General features: G+C 41.8%; 1 pseudogene; it reads right to left on the bottom strand.

Annotated features, from left to right (window-relative positions):
• Positions 1-203: 203 nt before the first annotated feature.
• LOC104662806 lies at positions 204-2,060 on the bottom strand (annotated as a pseudogene).
• Between the last annotated feature and the right edge of the window lie 12,235 nt (positions 2,061-14,295).

The raw sequence follows: 14,295 nt of genomic DNA on the forward strand, positions 1-14,295 counted from the left end.
AAAGCAGCCTGATTAAGAGTGGTGGTATCTGTAAGTACAGCGTCAGGTGGTCTATTAGGTATGGCTACAGTTACCTTGACTTTCAGGTCCAATTTCCACCAAAGCCTCCAGAGCCAACGAGAAAGAGAACTGATTATAGTACATAAATTCCTTCTCAGAATAAGAATAGACATCCATAAGAATTACTACACTAGATCCTTTATCTAGGACATCAGCAACAACTGTTTCACATTTTCATTTTCCTGCTCTAGGAAGTGGTTTCTATAACTGCATGTATTGCTCCCCATAAAGAACCTTTGCAAAGTTCCTTGAAAGTCCAGGAACTTCTGCTAATTCTCCACCCATTATAGATTTCTGACTTACGATAACTCCAAAGGCAGGCAAACAGAAGAACTCAGAGCTTCCTCCATGAACAAATTTAAAATCTTTTGGATCCTTGATTGACGCTCCCACTCCCAGGGCATACATAATAGCTTCCAGTTCTGTATAAGCAGAAGAAAATGGAGGGAGTGTATGGCCAATAGCTCCAGCAAATCCTGATGTTCCTGTAGATGTTGCATGGCAGATATGATTTGTTGAAACTCCTCCTTCTGAATCTATTTTACTTAGAACTACAATTACACTGCCAGTGGATTTTTGGATACTCCGAGGCTTGCTGGCATTCTCGAAGTCACACATCTTCTTCCAGTTAGCCTTCACTGCTTCAGGAGTCACTGGCTGATTTTGTCTTACAAGGGTCTGGTCCCAGAATAGGACCAGCGATGCTACATAATCTGGCTTTGGGGCTTCCACAAAATCTTCAGGCATAATTGAGTCCACCCTGATTCAGCATTAGGATAAGTAGTTTTACAGTGAATGTTGCTTTTCCTGCCTTCAACTGCAATAGAATTTGCAAGGACCAGAAGACCCAACTTTGCAGCACTATAATTTGCCTGGCCAAAGCTGCCATATATTCCTGAAGCTGATGAAGTGATAATGATCCTTCCATATTTCTGCTTCTTCATGTGATCCCACACTTCCCAGGGTCACTTGGAATGAGCCCCGCAACTGAACTCTGTGGATGATATCCCAGTCTTCATCACTTATCCTAGCAAAAGAATGGTCCCTCAGAATTCCAGCACTGTTGACCACAACATCTACTCTAAAAGCATCCAGTGCTGTCTTTACAATCTTCTCTCCTGTTTTCACTGAATCATAGTTGGCCACCACTTTTCCACCTTTGTTTATTATTTCTTCAACAACCTTATCAGCAACTAAGGAGCCTTTACAAACTCCCTCTTAAATAACTCACAACAGCTAGTGCTCCTTTTTCTACAAAAGCCAGGGCACGAGGCTGCACTCATGGTCTCACCACTGAGTTTCAACAGCTGGTGATACTGGTCACTGGTGTAGGGGAGGACTGCGCCCATGCCTATGCAGTGACACATACCTTGACTAGGGTTTTTGGTTTTGGTTTTGTTTTTTTTTTTTTGAGACGAAGTCTTGTTCTTGTTGCCCAGGCTGGAGTGCAATGGCATGCTGTCAGCTCACTGCAACCTCTGCCTCCTGGGTTCAAGTGATTCTTCTGCCTCAGCCTCCCAAGTAGCTGGGATTACAGGTGCCTGCCACCACGCCTGGCTAATTTTTGTATTTTTAGTAGAGATGGTGTTTCACATGTTGGCCAGGCTGGTCTCGAACACCTGACCTCAGGTGATCCACCTGCCTCAGCCTCCCAACGTGCTGGGATTACAGGCGTGAGCCACTGTGCCCGGCGACTAGGTATTTTTTAATGCTTATTTATTTAATATTGGTCTCACTAAGAGATCATAGGCTCTTTAAGGTTAGGAACGATGTTTTGTTTTGTTTTCTTTTGTTTTATGATTATAGATCTAGCACCTACCACAATCAGTTCACAGTTGGCACTAAATAAGTATCAGTTGACTTAATTGCTGGATAAATAGATAAGAAGAGGATCAAGAAAGTAGAATAGAAAGACATGAGTTTAACAAGAGATGGAGGCACATATGGCTACAGTGAAGGGAAGCCCATACTTCAGAAAAGAAGAGAAGGATCTTGCTCATAATGGCTTATTTTTAAAAAGACACAAGATCATCTTGATTATATTTTTAGAAGCTGCTTCTGTTAGATTTATCTCATTCCAAGGCCATGAAAGAACAAATTTTCAGTTTGATTTTCTCAGTTAATTGTTTACATATTGGGCACCTTCATGAGATTGAAATCCATTTAGTTATGACTATATATTCTAAGCTTTGCATAGTCAGTCAGCAAAATAACTGCAGAAAGGACTGAAAGGTTGTGGGAGTTTTGTTTTGTTTTCTACTAGCTCTGGGAACAAGTATAAAATACCAAGAAATATTATATTTATATATAAATATTGATAAAAGAAGAGAGCATTCAGCAGTTAATTAATTAGGTTAAAAACAGATGGGGCCAGGTGCAGTGACTCACACCTGTAATCCCAGCATGTTGGGAGGCTGAAGCAGGCCAATCACCTGAGGTCAGGAGTTCAAGACCAGCCTGGCCAACATGATGAAACCCCCCCTCTCCACTAAAAATACAAAAATTAGCTAGACATGGTGGCACATGCCTGTAATTCCAGCTACTCAGGAGTTTGCACCTGGGAGGTGGAAGTTTCGGTGAGCCGAGATCGCACCACTGCACTCCAGCCTGGGCGACAGGGTGAGACTCTGTCTCAAATAAATAGATAAAATAAAATAAAAACAGATGGATTTTTGCTGGACACAGTGGCTCATGCCTGTAATCCTAGCTTTTTGGGAGGCTGAGGCAGTAGGATCGCTTGAGGCCATGATTTTGAGACCAGCTTGGGCAACATAGCAAGACCCCATCTCTACAAAAATAATAATAATAATAATAATAATAATAATAATAATAATTCGCCAGGTGTAGCGGCGCATGCCTGTAGTCCCAGCTACTCGGGAGGCTGAGGTAGGGGGATCACTTGAGCCCAGGAGTTTGAGATTTCAGTGAGTCATGATTGTCCTACCACGCTTCAGCCTAAAATACAGTTCTGAAAAATAACACAAATAAAAAACAGATGGGTTTTATTGGTTAAGATTCTTTGGTTGTAAGTAACAGAAATCCTCTTTCTAACTTCAGCAAAAAGGCACATTTTTGAAAGGATGTAAATTACCTCATGGATGTTTAGAACAACCAAACGTCAATGAGAGGGAACTAGTCCTGCTCCAAGCCCTTGGCTGAAGTTCCTAAAATAGTTGCCATTAATGTGACTCGACAAAGACAAAGCCACCAAGCCTCAGTGATTCTCTGTTCTAGACTTCATAGTACCCTCTCGGCTCCAAAGAATTAGATGGGTCCTGATGTCCACCCTAGTTCCTTCCAGAGACCGATAGCACATAATTTAGACATTATTAGGGGAAACCTATATTATAAGAAAGTGTGACCCTCGCAGGCAACCCGGGAGTTGTCTGCCACAAAAGTTTAACAGACAAAATTTGCTGACTTACTCTCTCATGTCCATTTGAGCCAATTATTTGATACATATGGTGAACACTCACCTTGTGTGCAGATTATAGACAGTATCTCACTTATACTTACAATGCCATAAAAGGCCTAGTAGGTAGGTTCTAATATTATTTTTATTTTACAAATAAAGAAATGGATGCTGAGACTAATTAAGTCATTTGCTCACTATCACACATAAGTGGCAGAAGCAGGACTTAAATGAGGTCTCTGTGACTCGAAACCCATGTTCTTAACCACCTTCCTTGAACAAACACTGTATGGCTTTGGCACTCAGCATTCCAGTACGTGCCAATGGCAATTTCCTGCGAATGTTTGTAACCCTCCACCTGAGGGTTTTCTCATGACTCACGCTGGAGGTGGTCTGGAAGTGACAAATAGTTAACACCCCTGTGAATAGTTTCTGGCTAGACATAGATGGGAGTTGGTGAATAATACCCCTGTTCCCTTGGCCCTTTGGTGGGATACCTCTGAGGTGTGTTCTATACCTTATCTCTAGGTTCTCCATTAGAGTTGAGCACTAGGTCCCACAGCAGCAACCTGCTTGAAACTGTACCGTTGCTAGCTTCCTTCCCTTCCCTTTCTTATATCCCCACTCCCCTACTCATTCTTCTTGGCTTCACCTCCCAAATGAACCACTTGCCCTCATATCCTTTACTCAGGGTCTGTTTTAGGGGCAGCCCAACCTAAGACATCCATTCTCTTTAAAAAATAAAAGTAGAAAAAAATGAAATACTCCAACAATGACTTTTTAACAGTTTCTCAGCGACCAAACCTCACAAACCAGCATTAATATCCCCAATATTTTGTTGTGACAGCATTGCAATTTTATTTTCAAATTTCTTCCCGTTTTAAAGATTGTTTTATTTGTGGCAATGTTAAGTTGTGCTTCTAAGAGGAAAAATCTGGAACTTTTGTGTTTAGGCTATGTACTTTTAGTGTGCAAAGGTTGGAAATGAAATCACTACATTTGAGCCATCAACCCTGCCAACATCCAAGCTCTGGCTGGGAGTCAGAGAACAGCACTTAACATGCAGCGAGAGGGCTCCTGAAATACTTCTACCTTCAGAGCACATGCTGAATCAAAATGATTTAAATGCCCAAAAGATATGGAACTAAAACATTTAATAGATCAAAGGGAGCCAGACATGCGTACCCGGGACATACAGACATTGTGAGCTACAAGTATTGATTTAAAGGACCATTGTGAAACTTCAACTGGCTTGAAGATTGACTTGTGAGGAAAAAAGGGGGGCTCAATGCAAGAGATAATGTATTCATGAAATAATTTGGAAACTGATTACGTGTGATGAATCCTAATTATAGCTATTTACTGTGGTGAATATTTAGGAAAATCAGGATCTTAAAAAAAGATGCAAGCTTTTGCTTTAATTATTTAGGAATAAAAATAAGTTACCTCCAATTTTATGTTCTGTAATTTTTTTTTTCATTGAGTTTACATGTTTTATATTTAGGACCACTACATATGTCTCTTTTCTGTTTCTTCCTTAAATTTTTCTTAAGTCTTTTTTCCCATCCCACTAGGGAGAAAATGTAAATTACCATCAACCAAACGAATTCCCTGGTTTCTTCTGAACCTTCACCTCACAGCTGTTGCATGAAATATAATCACTAAAATACTAGCTAAATGAAAATGTCTATCCAAAAAGACATTTAAAAAATACTCTTAGACCAAATAACCTTGCAGGAGAATAGTCAGAGACAACTACACATTTTCTTTCATCTAAAAATAGCCAGTTTGGAAATACACTAAAATGCTAATAGTGGCTAGGAAGGGAGAAACATAGATGGATTCTCATCTCTATTTTTTAATGTTTCTATAGTGAAGATATTCCTTCGTTCATACAAATGTTTTATAAAAATTTAAAAATTGCTTTTAAGCAAAAATTCTTTTTTTGTTATAAAACCTGAAATATCTTAAAGGTGGGCCGAAAAAGATCAGAAAAAAAATCCTTGTGTTTGTAAACTGAAAAATTTAAAAATATAAAATAAATGTAAATATAAAAAGTATAAATAATAAAATGTAAATATAAAATATTAAAAAATTATTATATTTTTAAGTTGTCCCTCAAGTGTCTTTGGGCGAGTATTTTTCAAGAAAGTTGTTAAAAGTCTGCAAATCTATCTGTATGATCAGAAAGGTGTTTAACCTTTGGGTATATGTGTAACATAAGCACAGCAATATATTATCTTGTTGGCTGTAAATTGCATACTTGCAGTTTCATAGCTGGATGCATAAGCTATGAAACAGGAGGGGAAATAAATGTGTGAGTAGACTACAAATTAAGAAATTAACTTAGTGAGAAGTCCAAGCTAATCAGTCTATATTTAAAAAAATTTTTTTTAAATATTCCAAAAGCGTATGTAGTAACACCTAGGTCTATATTTTCAATTTTTAACATTCATAACTAAAATTAGATCAAGATAGCTAAAACATATTACAATTTTTTTTTTTTTTTGAGACAGGGTCTTGGTCTGTCACCCAGGCTGGAATGCAATGGCGTGATCACTGCTCACTGCAGCCTTGACATCACCATGCCCGGCTAATTTTTGTATTTTTTGTAGAGATGGGGTTTTGCCATGTTGGCCAGGCTGGTCTCGAACTCCTGACCTCAGGTGATCTGCCTGCTTCGGCCTCCCAAAGTGCTAGGATTACAGGTGTCTGCCACCACGCCCGACCTGCCTTGACTTTTTTAATAATCCAAGGCACAGAAGGATGGACCGTAAGCTTTACTGTGTGGTGGAAAAGGAGGGCCTGTGGAGTCAAACGTGCATTCCAATCTTCTTGAATAGGTTCTCCAAAAAAGATGGCTTTTGGTAAGGTAACATGGAAGAAACATTTACTGCTCACCAAAACACCTATTTACTCTACCACATTTCCTGTACCTAGCCACATTTCTTGTATATGGCCAAAAAGAGGAAGCACCCTGGCTCCCTGAGTCACCACTTAGAGGCGAATTGCCCTAGAGAATCACTGAGGGCCCAAAGAAGCCTCAATGGCTGAAAAGTTATGTTAAGACTGGGTATTGGGGGTTTGTTACAGCAGCATAGCCTAGTCTGTTCAGACAAATAGAGATAATGTATTCACATGATGGTTGTCGACCTTCTGATGGAAAAATCTCCAGCCCTACCAGGGTCCTGTAACCCATTATTTGAACTTCTGCCTCCACAACTTGTGAAACTTGAGCAAATAAATCTTACGCCCCAATTTTCTTATCTACAAAATGGGGGATGTAATATTAATACTCATAGGATTGCTCTGAAAATTACATTAGATTATATAGAAAAGTATTGACCTCAGAACCTGGCAGGTAGAGGTTCTTCATAAGAGTTGGTTACCTCCTTTCCCCCTTGCTTGAGGCCAGTGGTTCTCAAAACTGACTGCATTTTGGAATCATTTGGGAAGCTTTTTAAAAACAGAACAGTGCCTGTAGCTCACCATAAACTGAATAAATCAGAATCTTCGGGGGTAGAGCTGGGGGCATAGATTTTTTTTCTTTCTTTGAACAGACCAATAAAAAACAGATGTTTTTAGAAAACACCAGGTGATTCTACTGTCTAGCTGAAAACCATTGCCTTCGGCAATGTGTAAACAAAATGCTATTTGATTAAACATAAGATAAACTCGCCACAATATAAAAAGCTTTCAAAAAGTATCCAGTATGACCACCCTTTTCATAGACTTGGAACTTTAAAAAATTACAGACCACAGAGAGTCAGTTAAGTAGTTACTGAATATTCTTAGGGACTGAAAGACATTCCGAAATGCAGAACTGTGGATAAGCCCAGGAAAGAACAGGTTGAGATACTACTTGCATTTTGTAGTTTATAGTGATGACTGTTTTCCTCCTGCTACGGGCTGAATTGTGACTCCCTCAGAATTCATATGTTAAAGCCCTAACCCCCAGTGCCTTAGAACGTGACCAAGGTTGGACATAGGGTCTTTGCAGAGGTCATTTAAAATGAGGTCAGGAGGGTAGATCCTAATTGTATGTACTGGTGTCCTTATAAGAAAAGCAAATTTGAACACCAGCATATACAGAGGGAAGATGATGTGGAGACGCAGGGAGAAGATGGCCATCTGTAAGTCAAGAAGATAGGCATGGAAAAGATCCTTCCCTGACAGCCCTCAGAAAAAACCCCAGCCCTGGCTAGACGCAGTGGCTCACGCATGTATTCCCAGAATTTTGGGAGGCCAAGCGGGAGGATTCCTTGAGGCCAGGAGTTGGAGACCAACCTGGGCAACGGAGTGAGACCTCTGTGTCTACAAAAACTTAAAAAATAAAAATAAAAAAAATAAAAAAAGGAACCAACTCTGCCAACACCTTGATTTCAGATACTTAGTTTCCAGAACTGCAAGAAAAATAAATTTCTGTTGTTTAAGCCACCCAGTCTGTGGCACTTTTTTTGACAGCAGTCCTAGCATAATATGCCTATGTTAGAGCTAAGGCATGAAAATGACAGACCATAATATGCAGTCCTAGCATAATATGCCTATGTTAGAGCTAAAGCATGAGGTAGCTATTTGGTGAGTGGGTGGGAGAAATAGCCCCCTGCATCCACTTTATTAAGAAATGTAGAGAGAGGAGATGTATTTTATAAGGTCCTTGAAGTTGAGTCCTTTCACTATTTGATGGAAAGGTAAATTCCAATCGTAGAGAAGGCGACATATGTCCAGGAGATGTAAAGCATTGTCTTTGCTGGCTCACAGCCATCTTCTGAAGGAACTGTCCTTGCTTGCAGCCTCTCCTGTCCAAGTAAAGCTGCTCTTTCCCCACAAGACTGGCTTCCCTCCTAACCTGGCAGATTGCACTAAGCTGACCTTTTAAGAAGAAATGTGCCGGACCAATCAGGTTCTCTCTTTAGATTTGGGAATTGGTGCATTAGCTCTAATGAACAGAGCTCAACAGTCATATTGGACTCCTTGGTTGAGGCTACTTGGCCAGGCCATGTTCTCGAGGAGACTTAAAAGGAGTCAAGAGGCCAGGCGCGGCGGCTCATGCCTGTAATCCCAGCACTTTGGGAGGCCGAGACGGGCAGATCACATGAGGTCAGGAGATCGAAACCAGCCTGACCAACATGGAGAAACCCCAGCTCTACTAAAATTACAAAATTAGCAGGGCGTGCTGGCCAATGCCTGTAATCCCAGCTACTCAGGAGGCTGAGGCAGGAGAATCACTTGAACCTGGGAGGCAGAGATTGCGGTGAGCCGAGATTGCGCCATTGCACTCCAGCCTGGGCAACAGGAGTGAAACTCTGTCTCAAAAAAAAAAATCTGTTTAAAAGGGAGTCAAGAGGGGAGAGGATGGAGTAGATCTGCAGGGTCAAAGAGTAGCTTTCATTCCTGGATTGAGCTAGCTTACGAGAGTTTCTGTACCTCACAACCAGAACTGTGTTGACTGGAACAGTATGAAATCAAGAGTGAGAAAATCAGGGCCAACGTCCTTCCCTGAGGAGCCACATAAATCAGTCTGGACTCTCTTCCATGCAAATTCATAAGACTTTCAGGCTGGAAAGACCGTAGAGAGCATCACCAGGCTGATATTTTCTGGGCAGTTAAGGTAAGCCAGGTGCTTTTCGTGAACTATTAACCCTTTGAGCTAGGACACAACAATTGTAATGTTATCTTCATTTTACAGATGAGTGAAAACATAGACAGGTTAAGAAACCTGCCTTCAGTCACATAGTGTGGTAACTCAATGACAGAAATAGCCACAATTGTTTGCCGTTCCTGTAACCTCATCCTTTGCGATGTGACTTTGCAGCTGCTTTCAAGAGGTGGGATCAAGCCGAAAATGGCAGTGCATGCCTGTAGTCCTAGCTACTCGGGAGGATGAGGCGGTAGGATGCCTTGAACCTAGGAGTTCAAGGCTGCAGTGAGCTGTGATTGCGCCACTGCACTTCAGCCTGAGCGACAGCAAGACCCTGTCTCTCTCTTAAAAAAAAAAAAAGGAGGTGGAATCAGGGCTTGCTCTGTGATTAGCCTTGGTCAGCAAAATGTGGCAGAAACGAGTTATGTCAGCTCTGAGCCTAGGCTTCAAGAGACCTTAAAGGCTGCTTCTGGCTTTCTTGGAATCCTGTGGTTGCTTATGAATGAGTCCAGGCTATTCTACTGGAAGATGAGACATGTGGCCCAGTTCCTGCTGTGATCAACAGCCAGCCATCCACTGAAGGTGTGGCTGAAGCCGTCCTGCATAAGCCAGCCCCTGGACATATGAATGCAGCTGTCCTAGACCAGGCAGCCCCCAGACAGCCCACCTGCTGACCACAGATGCCTGAGCAAGTCCAGCTGAGATCGGCCAAACCTGCTCCAGTTCAGAACCATCCAGATTAGCAGACTCACTCAGATGACCCACAGACATCTGAGGTAAATAATTGCTTCATTTTTTAAGCCACTAAATTTTGGTGGGTTTGTACTTCCTGATACAGTTAGCAAGTGGCAGAGAACCTGGGATTTGACAGTGACCATCTGACTTCAATGACAGTGAAAGGTCTCAAAATCCAGTGCACACTGTAGCTTGGCTAATGCAATGCCTTCTTTCTTAGAAGCAGTGTATGTAACATCTTTATGAGGATTTAGGACTGGTCAGGATGGATTCAAAATCCAGCTTACTTATCCTGGGTAGCTTAATGTCTCCAAACTTTAGCTTCCTCATATGTTAACTGCAAACAATACCCACTATCTCACAGAGATACCAGGAGGATATAATGGGATAACATATCTAAAGTGCTCTGAGTTTAATGACCTTTCCTAGAATATGGAAAGTCTGCAATGGGTCCGAAAGTTCTTAATGACTGAAGGCATTTCCTTCCCAGTGTTGATGTCTACGCAACTGACAATTTTAGGAACGGTATCTCTTCTCAGAGTTTTTGTAGTTTGTAACCCTTAGTTATTTCTACAAGAAATTTTTCCTTAATTATAAGCATTTGTTTAGACGAGTATTTCTCAAAGTCTGCAGCTGCATGTCAAATGTAGATTCATGACCTCATCCAAGACCCACTGAATTAGACTCTCCCAGGAGTGGGGTCTGAGAATCTATTTTTTTTTTTTTTTTTTTTTTTTTTTTTTTGAGACGGAGTCTCACTCTGTTGCCCGGGCTGGAGTGCAGTGGCCGGTTCTCAGCTCACTGCAACCTCCGCCTCCCGGGTTTATGCCATTCTCCTGCCTCAGCCTCCGAGTAGCTGGGACTACAGGCGCCCGCCACCTCTCCCGGCTAGTTTTTTTTTTTTTGTATTTTTTGGTAGAGACGGGGTTTCACTGTGTTAGCCAGGATGGTCTCGATCTCCTGACCTCGGGATCCGCCCGTCTCGGCCTCCCAAAGTGCTGGGATTACAGGCTTGAGCCACCGCGCCCGGCCAGAATCTATTTTTAAAGAAAGTTCTCCATAATTTTCATGAACGTTAAAATTTAAGGACTGCTACTTAGACTTCTCTGCAAAGACTGAAACACAGTGAATTATTGCATTTTCTCACTCTAGTGTTGTTTTCTGGTAGGGTGTTCCCTAGGATTATTCGTATGCTAAGTTTTTAGGTTAAAAAATATATACTGCCACTTTTTCCTTAGAAGTCATGCTGATATAGCCACCAAGGTTTTTTGGATTATTTGTTTTGAGATGGAGTCTCGCTCTGTCACCCGGGCTGGAGTGCAGTGGTGCAATCTTCTTGGCTCACTGCAATCTCCGCCTCCTGGGTTCAAGCGATTCTCCTGCCTCAGCCGCCTGAGTAGCTGGGACTATGGGCGCCCGCCACCACGCTCAGCTAATTTTTGTATTTTTAGTAGAGACAGGGTTTCACCATGTTGGCCAGGATGGTCTTGATCTCCTAACCTTGTGATCCACCTGCCTCAGCCTCCCAAAGTGCTGGGATTACAGGCATGAGGCACCCTGCCTGGGCCAAGACACTAAGTTTTGGTGGATATAGAGTTACATGCCAATGAATGAATCAACCCAGATGACACTATGATTAAAATATAAAGTGTATCAATGTGTTACTCTTTGAATGAATACTGGAAAATCAGTTTTCCTCTCTGTTTTCCTTGTTTTGCATCTATAGTCCTATAGTCCTATATATGGTCCTATGCTAGAAGTAAAGGGAAAGAGTGGAGGGAAGGAATTTCACAAGTACCAAGAATATCGACTTGTTTTTACTGTTGTTATTACCAGTAACATTATTATTTTCACAGAGCAAGCACTAAGAGAAACAGGAAATGGCTTGACCCCCAAACTGACTTAGAAAGTTTGTTCAGCCTGAATTAGTTTTAGTAGGAACATTTTTGTTCACCTTCTAATGTAGCCATTAGAGAAAATGGTGGGAGCACTTCACTAGGGCTAAATTCTTAAGTCCGCCTAACTATAGTCAAAAGTTTAAAGTGTCTTAGTTTGATGTCTTTTTTGACTGTTCTATTTCATGGTATCATGTTTTTAAAAAGACTTTTTCACAAAAAGTAGAAAAAGGAAAAATAATAACAGAAGGGAGCTACTACAAAAAGTGCTGTTGGAAGCCGATTCCTCTTCAGATGACACCAGAGCTTAGAACTTTTTATCCAAAGCTCTTCATTTCCTACCAATATTTTTTTCACTGTTCCAAAGGTGGAAGAGGCTCTGAATAGCAAAAGTACTGTGCTTTTTAAAACCTGCTGAACAACTTCTATCTCTAAGAGTACTGAAGTTTTGCCATACCAGTTTGAGTATGACAAACTGCAAAACATATGCATAAAAAAATCTAGACTATTCTAATTGTGCCAATCCATGGTTAAAAAAAAAAAAAAAAAAAACTTCTGGAGCCACGCAGCTGTTAAAATCCATCATATTTACAATTTTTATAAATGAATTTATTTTAATAAAAACAAGTTACTCTGTGAGGCTGATCTCTAAGCAGATTTATGTGGGCTGGCACAATCTGCTATGCTAAACATATATTCATATTGCTTAAGTCTGCAACCAGTTTTTTTTTTCTTTTTTTTTTTTTTGAGTGGTGATGATAACAGTCTTGCTTTGTAGAAGGATACCAAGTAATTGGCAGCAATTCAGCTAAGGATATTGTTCTCAGCACTGTGTTTTCTTGGACAGAATTGCCCTGTGGGCATGACCCTAAACTGGGAGAATTCTGGGCTGCTGGCATTGGGCAGTGAACCAGGGAGACAGCTTATAGGGAGGAGGAGTGACTCTATAAACTAGTGCTAAAGAAGAGGAGGAGGAAGAAGAAAGCAAGGGAGGAAGTGGGGGTAAAATGAGAAGCTGCAGTCAAGAGCTCCACATCCCTAAAGGGGTCTCTTCTTACCTTTCACTTGAGACATCTTTTCACTTGAGACAGTAGCCAAGCTCCTGTTTTTGCTTGGCTACTAGGTTGTACATTCCTGGAAGACAGGAATGTTGCCTAACTCAGCCGTACATCTCCCACAGTGCCTGGCATACAGTGGCACACACAAAAACTAGTCACCGGCTGGGTGCAGTGGCTCACGCCTGTAATCCCAGCACTTTGGGAGGCTGAGAGCAGATCACGAGGTCAGGAGTTCGAGACCAGCCTGACCAACATGGTGAAACCCCGTTTGTACTAAAAATACAAAAATTAGCCGGGCATCCCAGCTACTCAAGAGGCTGAGGCAGAAGAATGGCTTGAACCCCAGAGGCAGAGGTTGCAGTGAGCCGAAATTGAGCCATTGCACTCCAGCCTGGGAGACAGAGCAAGACTCCGTCTCAAACAAACCAACCAACAAAAACAAACGAACAAAAGAAAACCTGTCATTAAATGTGTAGACAAAAGAATGAATTTCTCTATTTGAAGCATTTCCAGACCCCTCCTTGGTCTAAAGAGGTTCCCAATGAGGGCAGTACTGCCCCTTGGGGGCCTACTGAAATTTTGCGGGGGCAGTTTTTGTTTTGCATTGTATTGGTGGCAGAGTATTCGCATTGTGAAAACTCTGTTACTTTAAAATTTTTCTTGATATTAGTACATATTTTATTATAAACTACTTTCTATTTTTTCATCTTTATTAGAACATTACATTGGTTTCTCGAAATCATTTGTAGAGATAGTATGCATTAGTAATTTAATTCCAGAGGAGTAAAGCAGTGTTATATTTTTTGTTGTAAATACAGGGCGTGGAATGTGGCAGGGTTGAATACCTTTGCTTATAAGATTAAGCCTCATCCTACACAAGTTTTAGGATTCTAAGATGAAACCTATAAATAAAAAGAACATTGTAGAACACTGATTTCAACAGATTCCACGGGCAGGCGCGGTGTCTCACTCCTGTAATCCCAACACTTTGGGAGGCCGAGGCAGGCGGATCACTTGAGGTTAGGAGTTCGAGACCAGCCTGGCCAACATGGTGAAACCGTCTCTACTAAAAATACAAAAATTAGCCCGGCATCAGGTGATGGGCGCCTGTAATCCCAGCTACTCGGGAAGCTGAGGCAGAAGAAACGCTTGAACCTGGGAGGCAGAGGTTGCAGTGAGCCGAGATCGCGCCATTGCACTCCAGCCTGAGCGACAGCGCGAGACTCCGTCTCAAAAAAAAAAAAATCATATTTCCACTTGAAACAACTGCATCTTTTAGGATTAATGTGGCTCAGCGGAGCTCTACTGTGCTTTTAGGATTAATGTGGCTCAGCGGAGCTCTGCACAAAGAGTCCCCGACTGGGATGGGGGTGGGGAGTGAACGTCAAGGGGCCCAGGAGCGCTCGAGCGTCCAGGGCCCGGCGTGTGGAGCGGCTGGAGGGTGAGTTGCCGCTCTCCGCTTTGGTTCTGTTCCTCCTCGTTCTGACGGCGGTG

This window comes from Rhinopithecus roxellana, chromosome 9 (assembly GCF_007565055.1).
Source record: "Rhinopithecus roxellana isolate Shanxi Qingling chromosome 9, ASM756505v1, whole genome shotgun sequence".
In the NCBI taxonomy this organism is placed as follows: domain Eukaryota; kingdom Metazoa; phylum Chordata; class Mammalia; order Primates; family Cercopithecidae; genus Rhinopithecus; species Rhinopithecus roxellana.